Source organism: Caretta caretta, chromosome 3, assembly GCF_965140235.1.
Source record: "Caretta caretta isolate rCarCar2 chromosome 3, rCarCar1.hap1, whole genome shotgun sequence".
Taxonomy (NCBI): Eukaryota; Metazoa; Chordata; order Testudines; family Cheloniidae; genus Caretta; species Caretta caretta.
In genome coordinates this window covers 98534784-98548143 of record NC_134208.1, presented here as the reverse complement: position 1 = coordinate 98548143, position 13360 = coordinate 98534784, and the positions used below count along the sequence as shown (strand labels likewise).

The 13360-nt window shown below is 41.5% G+C and overlaps 1 protein-coding gene across 14 annotated transcripts in view; it reads left to right on the top strand.

The window, feature by feature from the left end:
- PTPRK (protein tyrosine phosphatase receptor type K) overlaps positions 1-13360 on the top strand; it is a 615152-nt gene that overhangs the window by 550128 nt on the left and 51664 nt on the right. The gene's annotated exons all lie outside the window — the stretch shown is intronic.

The window sequence follows — 13360 nt, the reverse complement described above, 5'->3', positions numbered from 1 at the left end:
ATTATTTTAAACGGAATGTCGCATGGGAATGATTGAGATGAAATACTTTGGGGAAACCTTTTGAAATAATTTTGGCACCACATAACTCCAAACTTACTTTTACTTGAGACTCAAGGTAAAATTTGTACCTAGGTTTCCAAAAATGAAAGGCTTGTATAGGTCAACCTCTGTCCACCACCTGTGCCTCCACATTACCTTTTTTTTTTTAATTAAACATTTGTTCTGTCTACAGAAGAGGTCTGAGATAATAGAATGGTTGTTTCTTAAATGCTTGGTGAATTAATAAGGACAGTGAAATTTGATACCTTATCCTTTACATATCATATTCATTGTACTGAAAAAGCTAAGTAGTCTCGTAAGCAACCTTAGCATGAAAGGTCAAGATTTACATTTTTGTTTCTTGTTTTTCCCCTGCATTCTAGCCATCGTTCTATTGATAAATTATTAGTCGTTTCTTACATCCAAGAAGATTGTTTGTATTTGCATGTTTTTCTAATTTTGAAGTAATTTATTTGAAATCTGCCTTATACGTTTTTATCTGTTCTGCAGGAACCAGATAGCATTTTTATTGAATCTGCCCTACAGTTATTTAACATAGCTAACTGACTTCTTTTCCCAGTCATTCCACCTTTCAAATTAATATATGGTGAGTTGGTGCTAGGTAAAGACTTCTGTTATTCATATTCATTTGTCCTTCGTTTTCTTAAACATTGATGTATGCATGCAGATTCATAAAATCCTTTGTAGAGGCAATGAAATTCTAATCCCGTATTTTTGACAACATTCTGTTGCAACAAGAGTAGTAGTTGTCGTTGCAGTGGATTACCCCAAATTTTCGTTTAAGAACTATGGCTCTTCAATATTTAGTGGTCAGACGAAAAGAGAGAATCATATTTCTTACTCGTAATTAACAGATATATCTGCCTGGCATATTTAATACATTGAGGTTTCCTTAGATGTTAATGGGGGCAATTTTTTCAGTTTTAGATGCCTAAAATTTGGCACCTGATTTTCAGAGGTGCTACGAGTGCTCAGAACATCACATCTGAAAAGATGAATATCTCAAAACATATTTTGGTTGCTAAATAAAGATGTAGGAGACTAACTTTAGGTTCCAAGTTTGAAAATTTTCTCCATATCTTTTAAGAAAAATGAATCTGATTAATTGTGTTATGTATGGTAGATAAGATATCCTCTGTTGATTGACTAAGCTGAAGCCAGTGATATTGCTTCATTAATTAAAGTCACACCATCAGGTTTTCTGCATGTAATCCTTTCACTTTAAAGAGGAGAGGAGAAGTCATATCTGGCTCTTTTCACTGAGCATGTCAGTGATGACTGCTCATAATGAAGCCGCACACTGTGGATTGTCCCTGTGTGTTTTCAAAAGTAAATTACATGATAAATGGGGGGCAACTGAGCTGGGGCTCTGCATGTTTTCTTGAGATCTGTGTCCCTGAAGAATTGAGTACATTTGTTCTCAATTTTAACTCTCTTAAAAATGTATGTTTCTTTTTTTGCAGAGATCAGTTTCTTGGTTCACTACAATATAAATATTTTTTAGCACCTGATCAGTGAGGGCACTTGGCATTCCTCCAATGCAGTGACTTTTCTCCTCCAAATCAATCATGTTTTAATCAGATCACAACTAGTGGAAACCCTAAGCCCAGATTTAAAAGCGTAAAAGCCATTTGAATAATCTGTTTTGCCAGGGACCTAACACACATCATAATACAATATTCGCATATTGTAGTTAGCTTCATTTCTTTTGGCTGCCCTATGGGTTTGAAGCTTTTGTTAAATATATAATTGCCTCTTTTGATGTAGTTGTTTTTCCCCTCTGGGAGGCTGGTTGAGAAAGTAGCAGCTCACAGCCCTTTCCAGAACAAAGCAGCTAATTTCATCCTCCAGACAAAACAACTAAATGCTCCACTACTGTGAGCACATGCAGCCAAAGGGACCACAGATCCACTTGCAAATTCATATCTGTTACTTCTGCATTCTGCACAATACAAGCTTACTCACAGTACAATCCTGATTGTCTTGTGTTATAACAAGCCTGTGTGCAGTAAATACTAATTCATCTTTACCTTCTATTAACAACAATATCTTAAAGTTCTACCTAATTATAGGTTTCAGAGGAACAGCCGTGTTAGTCTGTATTCGCAAAAAGAAAAGGAGTACTTGTGGCACCTTAGAGACTAATTAGTCTGTATTCGCAAAAAGAAAAGGAGTACTTGTGGCACCTTAGAGACTAACACGGCTGTTCCTCTGAAACCTGTCATTATGCAAGGCACTGCATTTAGCCGTATGGAGTGGAAATCTATCAACTGCATGAAGATAAATTGGTTAGTCTCTAAGGTGCCACAAGTACTCCTTTTCTTTTTACCTAATTATAGTTACCGAGGCCTGGTTTACAAAAGAAAATTGTCAGCTTAACTACATCTTTCAGGCATATGAAAAATCCACACCTCTGAGCAGCATAGTTAAGCCAATCTAACCCCCCAGTGTAGATGGTGCTAGGTTGAAGGAAGAATTCTTCTGTCAACATAGTCATCACCTCTTGGGAGGGTGGATTACCTACAGCGACGGGAGAACTCCTCCCGATGTAGGTCGGTAATGCAGTGTTGCAACTGCGCCACTGCGGCATTTTAAGTGTAGACAAACCCTCAGACTCTCTATCTAATCTGATCTCCATCACTGTAGTATTTGAGGACTTTCCAAGTAATTGAAATAAGTCACTCAACCTTTTTCTTTCATCAGTCTGTAGATGAAATAGCTCAATTAGTTCTTAGGATTTAGGTTTTAGGATATCCCTTGGGACAGTGGTTCTCAATCAGGGGTCCAGGGCCACCTGATGGGCTGCGAGCAGATTTCAGGGGGTCCTCCAAGCAGGGCCAGCGTTAGACTCTCTGGGGCCCAGGACATAAAGCCAAAGCCCCACCACCTGGGGGCTGAAGCCTGGGGCCCTGAACCCTGCCACCTGGGGCTGAAGCCAAATCCTGAGCAACTTAGCTTCATGGGGGGCCCTGTGGCATGGGGGCCCCAGGCGATTGTCCTGCTTGCTACCCCCTAACACTGGCCCAGGCTTTTAGATGCAGGAAACCAGTTCTTGTGGCACAGGTGGGCCGTGGAGTTTGTACAGCATGTTGGGGGGGGGGGGGCTCAGAAAGAAAAAGGTTGAGAAACCCCTGTCTTGGGGAAAAAGTGTGTGTGTGAGAAGAAACATAAGAGAAAGTAAAGTCAGAGGATGAGTGTTGCAGTTGGTTCAGAAAGTGGCTGGGTCCATGGACATTCTTATTTCTTGCAATAGCTTAGGTCCAGCACCTGAGTTCTGCCTTCTCCTGTTGGTTGGCAGTTTCATTGTTTCAATGAAACCTAACTATCAGTCGTGGTCGTGAGCATGGAGAGAGGCAATCTCTCAGCTGCTGTGGAATGTTTTGAATATCAAGACAGAGATTTTGAACCGGACTCTAATCAATGGGGAATCGGTGCAGAAGGGAGGACTGAAGTGGTGTTTCATGGCAACCTTTGTTGCTAAGCAAACAGGCTATTGTGTTTTGCACGAGCTGGAGGTTTTTTTGAGGGCATGTGGTTTCATTCCTATATATAAATGGCAATAAACAAGCATGAAGGTCACCATGACCAGATTTGTGTCTGATTAGATACTACTCAATCTTCCAGCCAGTCACAGATGGAAGTAGGTTGGGTTTTTTTTAATTTGGCATCTAATAGCACTAAGGAATGCAAAAAGACCCCAAGATTGTGGCCCAATTTAACAATCTGATAGCAGATACTCTCAAGAGCAGAGGATGTCACAGAGGAATAAAGTTCTTCAGAGCTGTTTCCTCCTCCTATCAATACCTCCTCAGACTTGCCTAGATTCACCTCTAGCCAGCTGCTCTTATTCCAGGTGCTTCTTTGGCTAGGCTGTTTGAGTTTGATATAAAGGAGATGTACAGCTGAGTGTCATTTTCCACCTGTGGTCAAGTCACAGCCTATGTTGTTTCACCAGCAGTGGGAGAGGACAGGGCCTTGAAGGACTCTACAAAAATGCTTACGGTTGTAGGTGGAGGAATAGATACTGATAGCAGAGTTTTGAGTTGTCTCTGAGGGAGAAGACCTGAGCTACTTTAGAGTGTTTCCATTAACCCCTGCAATTTGTTGGAGACAGAAGAAGAGCATGGGCCTCAGCAGTACCAAATCTTGCAGAGAAATTCTGAAGGATGTACTTGCCTTGTCAGGACAAAAGATGAGCTGAGAAGGTCATTCATTTGAGCACAGTCAACTAAAAACATTAAAAAAAAATTAAGACAGGCCCCCGAAATCATGAGATGTTTAAAAACATTAAATTGTGGATTCTTTGGATCTCTGGGGTTTTGAGCCTATAGGTTTGCTGTTGTCAAGCTTTTCTCTACAGCCATCAGGGCTAGAAATGTATGAGGTTTTCAGTGAAAGCCAAGATTCTCATGTAATCATATGAACCCTTGAGTTGAGCCTTTCAGAAAAACACCAAATATCACAAGACTCATGATAAAATCCCATGAATTGGCAACACAGAGCAACAAATGCTTTGTCAGTACTATATCCTGTCTTGTAGCTGGACTAGGAAAAATCCAGGATACTGACAGCTGGTTTTGAAGACTGATAATTCTGTTCTTTGTTATAGTTTCTACTAATTTGCCCCATGCTGAAGTTAGGCTCATGGACCTGTAATTGCCACACAGTGCCTAACCTCCTAAACAAGCAGCTAGCAAAAATCAGACACATAGATGAACGTTATTTGTTGGGGAAAAGTCAACATAGCTTTTGTAAAGGGAAATCATGCCTCACCAATCTACTAGAATTCTCTGAGGGTGTCATCAAGCATGTGGACAAAGGTGATCCAATGGATATAGCGTGCTTGTATTTTCAGAAAACCTTTGACAAGGTCTGATACCAAAGGCTCTTAAGGAAACTAACTTGTTATGGGATAACAGGGAAAGTTGTGTCTTGGATCAATAACTGGTTAAAATATAGGAAACAAAGGGTAGGAATAAATGGTCGTTTTTCACAATGGACAAAAATAAACAGTGGCATCTCCCAAGGACCTGTACTGGAACCTGTGCTGTTCAGCATATTCATTAATGATCTGGAAAAGGAATGAACAGTGAAGTGGCAAAGTTTTCAGGTGATAAAATTATTTAAGATAGTTAAGTCTAAAGCTGACTGTGAAAAGTTACAGGGGGGATCTCACAAAACTGGGTTACTGGGCAACAAAATGGCAGATAAAATTCAGTGTTGATAAATTAAAAGAAATGCACATTGGAAAAAATAATCTCAACTACACATATATAAAGAAGGGTTCTAAATTAGCTGTTGCCACTCAAGAAAGAGATCTTAGAGTTATCATGAATAGTACTCTGAAAACATCAGCTCAATGCACAGCAGCGGTCAGAATGGCAAACAGAATGTTAGGAACTATTAGGAAAAGGATAGAAAAGACAGAGAATACCATAGTGCCACTATATAAATCCATGGTGCAGCCACATCTTGAATACTGTGTTCAGTTCTGTTGACCTCATCTCAAAAAGTTTATATTGGAAATGGAAAAGATTCAGAGAAGGGCAGCAAAGATCAAGAGTATGGAACAGCTTCCATACAAGGAAAGACTAAAAAGAATGGGACTGTTCAAGTTAGAAAAGAGATGATTATGGGGGGATATGATAGAGGTCTATAAAATCATGAATGGTGTAGAAAAAAATAATAGAAAAGTGTTACTTACCCTTTCCCACAATACAAAAACCAGGGTCACCTGATGAAATTCATAGGCAGCATGTTTAATACAAGCAAGAGAAAATACTTTTTCTCACAATGTACAATTAACCTGAGGAACTCAGTGCTGTGGAATGTTGTGATGGTCAAAAGTATAAGTGGGTTCAAAAAAGAATAAGATAAGTTCATGGAGGATAGGGTCCATCAGTGGCTATCAGCCAAGATGGTCAGGGATGTAACCCTGGGTGACACTAAACCTCTGACTGATAGAAGCCTTGAGTGGAAGACAGGGGTGGATCTCTCCACATTTCATAGAATCATAGAATAACAGAGTTGGAAGGGACCTCTGGAGACCATCTAGTCCAACCCCCTGCCCAGAGCAACTAAACTAAATCCCCAACTAAATCATCCCAGCCAGGGCTTTGTCAAGCCTGACCTTAAAAACTTCTAAGGAAGGAGATTCCACCAGCTCCCTAGGTAACGCATTCTAGTGTTTCACCACCCTCCTAGTGAAAAAGTTTTTCCTAATATCCAACCGAAACCTCCCCCACTGCAACTTGAGACCATTACTCCTTGTCCTGTCATCTGCTATCACTGAGAATAGTCTAGATCCATCCTCTTTGGATCCACCTTTCAGGTAGTTAAAAGCAGCTATCAATTCCCCCCTCATTCTTCTCTTCCGTAGACTAAACATCCCCAGTTCCCTCAGCCTCTCCTCATAAGTCATGTGTTCCAGTCCCCTAATCATTTTTGTTGCCCTCCGCTGGACTCTTTCCAATTTTTCCACATCCTTCTTGTAGTGTGGGGCCCAAAACTGGACACAGTACTCCAGATGAGGCCTCACCAATGTCGAATAGAGGGGAACGATCACGTCCCTCAATCTGCTGGCAATGCCCCTACTTATACAGCCCAGAATGCCATTGGCCTTCTTGGCAACAAGGGCACACTGTTGACTCATATCCAGCTTCTCGTCCACTGTCACCCCTAGGTCCTTCTCTGCAGAACTGCTGCCTAGCCATTCGGTCCCTAGTCTGTAGCGGTGCATTGGATTCTTCCGTCCTAAGTGCAGGACTCTGCACTTGTCCTTGTTGAAACTCATCAGATTTCTTTTGGCCCAATCCTCCAATTTGTCTAGGTCCCTCTGTATCCTACCCCTACCCTCCAGCGTATCTACCACTCCTCCCAGTTTAGTGTCATCTGCAAACTTGCTGAGGGTGCAATCCACACCATCCTCCAGATCATTAATGAAGATATTGAACAAAACCGGCCCCAGGACCGACCTTTGGGGCACTCCGCCAGATACCGGCTGCCAACTAGACATGGAGCCATTGATCACTACCCTTTGAGCCCGACAATCTAGCCAACTTTCTACCCACCTTGTAGTGCATCCATCCAGCCCATACTTCTTTAACTTGCTGACAAGAATACTGTGGGAGACCGTGTCAAAAGCTTTGCTAAAGTCGAGGAATAACACGTCCACTACTTTCCCCTCATCCACAGAACCAGTTATCTCATCATAGAAGGCAATTAGATTAGTCAGGCATGACTTTCCCTTGGTGAATTCATGCTGACTGTTCCTGGTCACTTTCCTCTCGTCTAAGTGCTTCAGAATTGATTCCTTGAGGACATGCTCCGTAATTTTTCCAGGGACTGAAGTGAGGCTGAAGGGCCTGTAGTTCCCAGGATCATCCTTCTTCCCTTTTTTAAAGATGGGCACTATATTAGCCTTTTTCCAGTCTTCTGGGACTTCCCCCGATCGCCATGAGTTTTCAAAGATAATGGCCAATGGCTCTGCAATTACATTCGCCAATTCCTTTAGCACTCTCAGAAACAACGCATCCGGCCCCATGGACTTGTGCACGTCCAGTTTTTCTAAATAGTCCCGAATCACTTCTTCCTTCACAGAGGGCTGGCTACGTCCTCCCCATGCTGTGCTGCCCAGTGCAGCAGTCTGGGAGCTGACCTCGTTCGTGAAGACAGAGGCAAAAAAAGCATTGAGTACATTAGCTTTTTCCACATCCTCTGTCACTAGGTTGCCTCCCTCATTTAGTAAGGGGCCCACACTTTCCTTGGCTTTCTTCTTATTGCCAACATACCTGAAGAAACCGTTCTTGTTACTCTTAACATCCCTCGCTAGCTGCAACTCCAGGTGTGATTTAACCTTCCTGATTTCATTCCTACATGCCCGAGCAATATTTATATACTCATCCCTGGTCATTTGTCCAATCTTCCACTTCTTGTAAGCCTCTTTTTTGTGTTTAAGATCAGCAAGGATTTCACTGTTAAGCCAAGCTGGTCGCCTGCCATAGTTACTATTCTTTCTACGCATCGGGATGGTTTGACCCTGTAACCTCAATAAGGATTCTTTAAAATACAGCCAGCTCTCCTGGACTCCTTTCCCCCTCATGTTATTCTCCCAGGGGATCTTGCCCATCAGTTCCCTGAGGGAGTCAAAGTCTGCTTTTCTGAAGTCCAGGGTCCGTATTCTGCTGCTTTCCTTTCTTCCTTGTGTCAGGATTCTGAAGTCGACCATCTCATGGTCACTGCCTCCCAGGTTCCCATCCACTTTTGCTTCCCCTACTAATTTTTCCCGGTTTGTGAGCAGCAGGTCACGAAGAGCTCCGCCCCTAGTTGGATTTGTTTTGTTCTGTACACTCCCTCTGAAGCTTCTGTACTGGTCACTGTTGGAGACAGTATACTGGGCTAGATGACCATTGGTCTGACCCAGGATGGCAGTTTTTATGTTCTTATGTTTGTTTATGGTAAGTTGCATGGCCTCTAGCACTAAGCAATGTTTCCTTTAGGATTCATCTGGTGATTACATATTTTAGGATTCCCCTCTTCAAAGGGTGAGTTGCTGACAATCTCCCTCTATAAGAAAAGGAGTACTTGTGGCACCTTAGAGACTAACCAATTTATTTGAGCATAAGCTTTCAAAAGCTTATGCTCAAATAAATTGGTTAGTCTCTAAGGTGCCACAAGTACTCCTTTTCTTTTTGCGAATACAGACTAACACGGCTGCTACTCTGAAATCTCCCTCAATAGGGTGATGTCCCAGGTACTTTCTACTCTTAAACCATCTAGAAAGGTCAGGAGTCAGAGTTTCATGTAGTGGCTCTGATTACTGTCAGTGATTCCATGACAACTACTTTGAATACTCTAAATTCTTGGAAAGGGAGGAATTATATTTCTCCTCCTCCTCTTGGCTTGTTTTTTGTGTCTCCTGCGTTCATCCCAGATGCGGGTAATCTTTTGTTTGATATAAAGTAATTCCTCATCATGTTTGTTGCTGTGTTCTGGGGTTGAAAGGGGGCAGTCTGGATTTACAAAGCAATTTGCACTGCAAAAAAATTCTTTGGGTTGTAACTTTGAAGTCTGTATGGCAGAGGAGAGGTTAGCTGCCTTTGCTTCCTTCAGTGAAATTACATAGCTCTATAACAACTTTGGAACACGGAGTTCAAGGTATTCCTTGCTGCCAGTAAAGTCTTGCTTGTAATTTTTATAGGCAATTATATTAATAATTGTAATTTTATTTTCTGTGTACTGTGTGTGCCTCTATATGAACAACAGAGATGATTAAAATGTATTTCTGTGGTAAAACAATTAAACATCTTGTATGGTATAATACATCATTTTCCGCGGAGGTGGAATGACACTTAAACAGTTTCTGTTGTGTATGCCATGTACAAAGTGTTGCTTTTGTAATAAAGTATGTGTCATCACCTATTTTCAGGAGTTTGAATACCAGCTGTCAGTGTTAATTTGGGGGCTAATAAGTGATGTATAAGGCATTTCTAATGCCTGGGGGAAAAAAATTTACACGATATTATTTTTAAAAAAAATTGTGGCTGAATTGTAATTGTTAACATTCCCTTTTTATTTACAAGTGAATTTTTAAGATTGCTATTCCTTTAGTTAAACAGCTTTGTTTTTCAAATCACAGTCTGACAGGTGATTATTTCATAATGTGCCCTAATTGCCCAGATTTCTTTTCTGAAAAGTTAAAAGCATGGCTTTATTTCAGAAGGATTTAGTGCACCCATTGTACATTTTTTTCCATCAGAAATGTCATAATAATTTGAGTTGGTGGCCCTACTATCTAAGGGCAACATTAGCAATGACCTAGCTGACTGTAACAGTCTGCAGGGTCACTGATGTGCAAACTGATGAGTCATAGAAGCTTGAGACCTGATAGCTCATAATGGCTTCAAAAGACAATTATGTCTAACAACTTGCTTTTTAAGAAGCCCAGAATGAAACCATTGCAGAAGAGTCCACAGTTAGACTTTGGAGATAATAATATGGATGCACAAAAGTGCATAATTATGTATTTACACAGTAGATCTTTAATTATTCCTTTCTGAGAGCTGTTCATTTACACTGTCAGTGCTCATCTTAATATAACTTTTTTTTTTTTTTTTACTATTATCAAACCCTGCTTTCAGAAGCAGAATCTGAATTTCACTGCTGTAGTGCCCATCTATAAAAGTGGGATTTGTATCACTCTTCGGGTCTGTACTAATGAATGAGCTCCACATAATTGCACGCAAGAGCCTGTTATCTGAGCGTATGATTTTAAAGCCACAAAAGCTATGAGCCTGATTCTGCACACACTTTGCATGCAGAATTTCCCTTGATTTCGATGAGAGTTCCACGTGGAGTTCTTAAACAAGAAGAGCCTTGACATTGAGTTAGTTGGGGATTGGTCCTGCTTTGAGCTGGGGTTGGACTAGATAACCTCCTGAGGTCCCTTCCAACCCTGATATTCTATGATTATGAAACAAATATCTAGCGTTCCTATCCAGCTCTCACTATTTTTATCATGAGTCTCATGATATTTGGTGATTTTCTTAATACCTCAGCTTCTAAGTCTTGTGAATATGTGAATTTCCACTTTCTTTTTTTAAATAAATAAGTCTCTTGCTCTTGTGGTTGGGGAGAAAAGATTGAAAACGTGACCCAAGTGTATTCTAAATGCTCAATGAACAAAGTGCAAATAAAAAGAACCCCAAGGATAATATATTTTTAATCTCATTATCTTTGGGGGCCTGACTCACGAGTTTTGCTTGCTTGGGGGTTGGCAATGTAGATCCATAGGACGCACCTCCACTGGATAAGCCCTACTGCAGTGTAAAATGTTGCTCGTTGAAACCCTACTAGACATGAGAATTCCAAAGCAAAGTGCAAATCTGGCAGTGCCTGGGGACATGTTAGTATCCAGAATGTCTCCAAGCCTTTTCACAGCATGCTGCTCTTGCCTGGTGACATACCAAAAGGTTATATTTGTGTGCTTACGCCTTCCTATACAGTATGCTTTGTGAGACAGAATTGCAGAAACCTAACTCCACATTTAGCTGTTTTATTCAAAAACACTGTAGAGGCTGAACTGGAAGCTGACAGAATCCTTCTAACTTGTACCCCCCTGTACCATCCCCTAGCTGAAAAAAGTTTGCCAGTGTCCGCATTCATTTTCTGCCATAACTCTTCATTTCCTTGTTGTTTGTGTTCAGGCCAGGCTTTTAGCATTACTTATATATGCTATATGTGCTATAATGTAGTCAGCCATCCATTTTGTTACTGCTTAACCCAGGCCAAATCCTAGGCAAATGCTGTCTGGTAACAGTGTAGCTGCACAAACTATCTTCCGTAATCTGTGATCTTCAGAATCAGAATCTGTGTGCCCAACACCAACATTAAGAATCCCCTTTATGCTCGCTCCGAGTCTTGTCATTCAGCATCATGACAGACCCTAAAAATGCCTACAGAGTTCACGCACATGTAGGAGCTTTTGGTTGCAGACTGTAGAAGGATGCAGTTAAAGGTGCCAATCTATTCATTTAATACCTATTCATGAACACAAGTGCATAGACAGTGCTGGAACTTGTCTCCACAATCTGGTTCCTACTCTACTGTTGTTTAATCTGCACAGCCGTCAGGATCTGAGCACTTTACCTCTTGGTATTTCTCAGTACTTTAAGGCTCACTCTTCAAATAACTGATCAGTAATTCGCTGAAATTCCTGTTTTCGAAGTTGTCAATATGAATGTAAATTGCCACTCTTTTGGCGCATTGCAAGAGTAATTCCCATTTAACCTCTGAGTTTAGTCCCGAACAGAAAGGGACGCTTAATTCACTGCTCCTATGCCCTTTGGAAGAAGAGGAGGTTTCAATGTTCTGGAGATGTGGAAATGGGCTATAGGGGCGCTAATTTATAAATGAGCAATCAGAACAAGCTCCACCTTCATTTGCAGTGACCTAATGCTACCAGTAACGAACAGGTCAATTTGAGTACAATATATGGGAATTTCTAGGTAGCTCTCTCACTCCCACTTAGTATGGTATGCTAGCTTGCTTGCATTAGTTTTAAATGTATAATAATGCATCAAGCACAAACATTGCTTGGGGCATGCACATCATTTAGAAAAAAACACAGTAAGGAGGGCCAAGCTGTTTCTCCGCATTCTCTGTGTATACAGAAGTTGCTCTTTTTTCATGGAAATGGTAGTTAGCCATATCCATTGCACCACCCTTATCTGGAGATCCACATGTGATGTGGGGGCCAGGGTTTGGGAAAGAAGGGGTGCTCTGTGTGCATCTCATACACACACACCACCCACGGAAGCTAGTAGTAACTTGGCCAGATGCTGTAGTAACATTTTAGTACAGCCATCATTTAAAGAGAGACCGGTCAGCAGCTGCTGTCCGAAGAAGCCCCTGCAGTGTTCTCCAGGGGACCCAGGAAACATTGTATATAGGTTATCTCTACAGTGATGGCCCTTCAGCTATAGTCCAACCTTTTTGGCATGAGGGCTGAACATGCTGTTTCAAAAAGGTCAAGGGGGAGAGTCCTTGATGGGGAGTTCCAGAAGTATAGAGCTAGCACTGCCAGCTTCCACTTCGCCTTCCCTATAGTCCTTGAAAAAGGGGTGTGAGTGGTCACAACTTGCTGCACTTTAGCTATCCCCAGCTAGCATATGGTCCCTTGGAGACCAAAACCGGTTGGCACAATTTAGGGCATCATACAAGATGCTCTAACCTGGGCTGTGATAGAGAACCAAGGAGCTATAACTGTAGTTTCTCAGCTTCTCGTCGTTCTCCTTTCCTGGGCTACCCTCGGTGGCTCCACTGGGCGAAAGTTTCTTTGCTAGACATTCCCCTAAGCTCAGGCAGAACCAACTGAAATCTGCTCCTCTGGGCTCCCACAGACCCTGGGCCCTCCCCATAGTAATGGGAACTATTCAGACACATCAGTTTAAAAATCTCATGGCACAGCTCAGGGATCACATTTTCAGTTCATTATCAAATACAAAGTTTCTTCTTAATATGGTTTACCCATAAGGCCCATGATTTAGAGCCTTGAGAGCCACAGTTTAGGCACCTGTGCTCTAGTGAATGGATCCCTAACATCTGCAGGGCACACCCACTGCGTCTGACACAAACCTCATTTTCAGAAAGGGGAATTTGGTGAGAACATTGTCATGCTTTTCCTTTCCCATTTCATACTCTCATTGCTATTTCCACAGGGAAGGTTATTAAGCCCATGTTGATTAAGTGAACAAAAACCTCTCACCTTCCAAAAAGGCAAATAATCTAAGAATTTTTCATT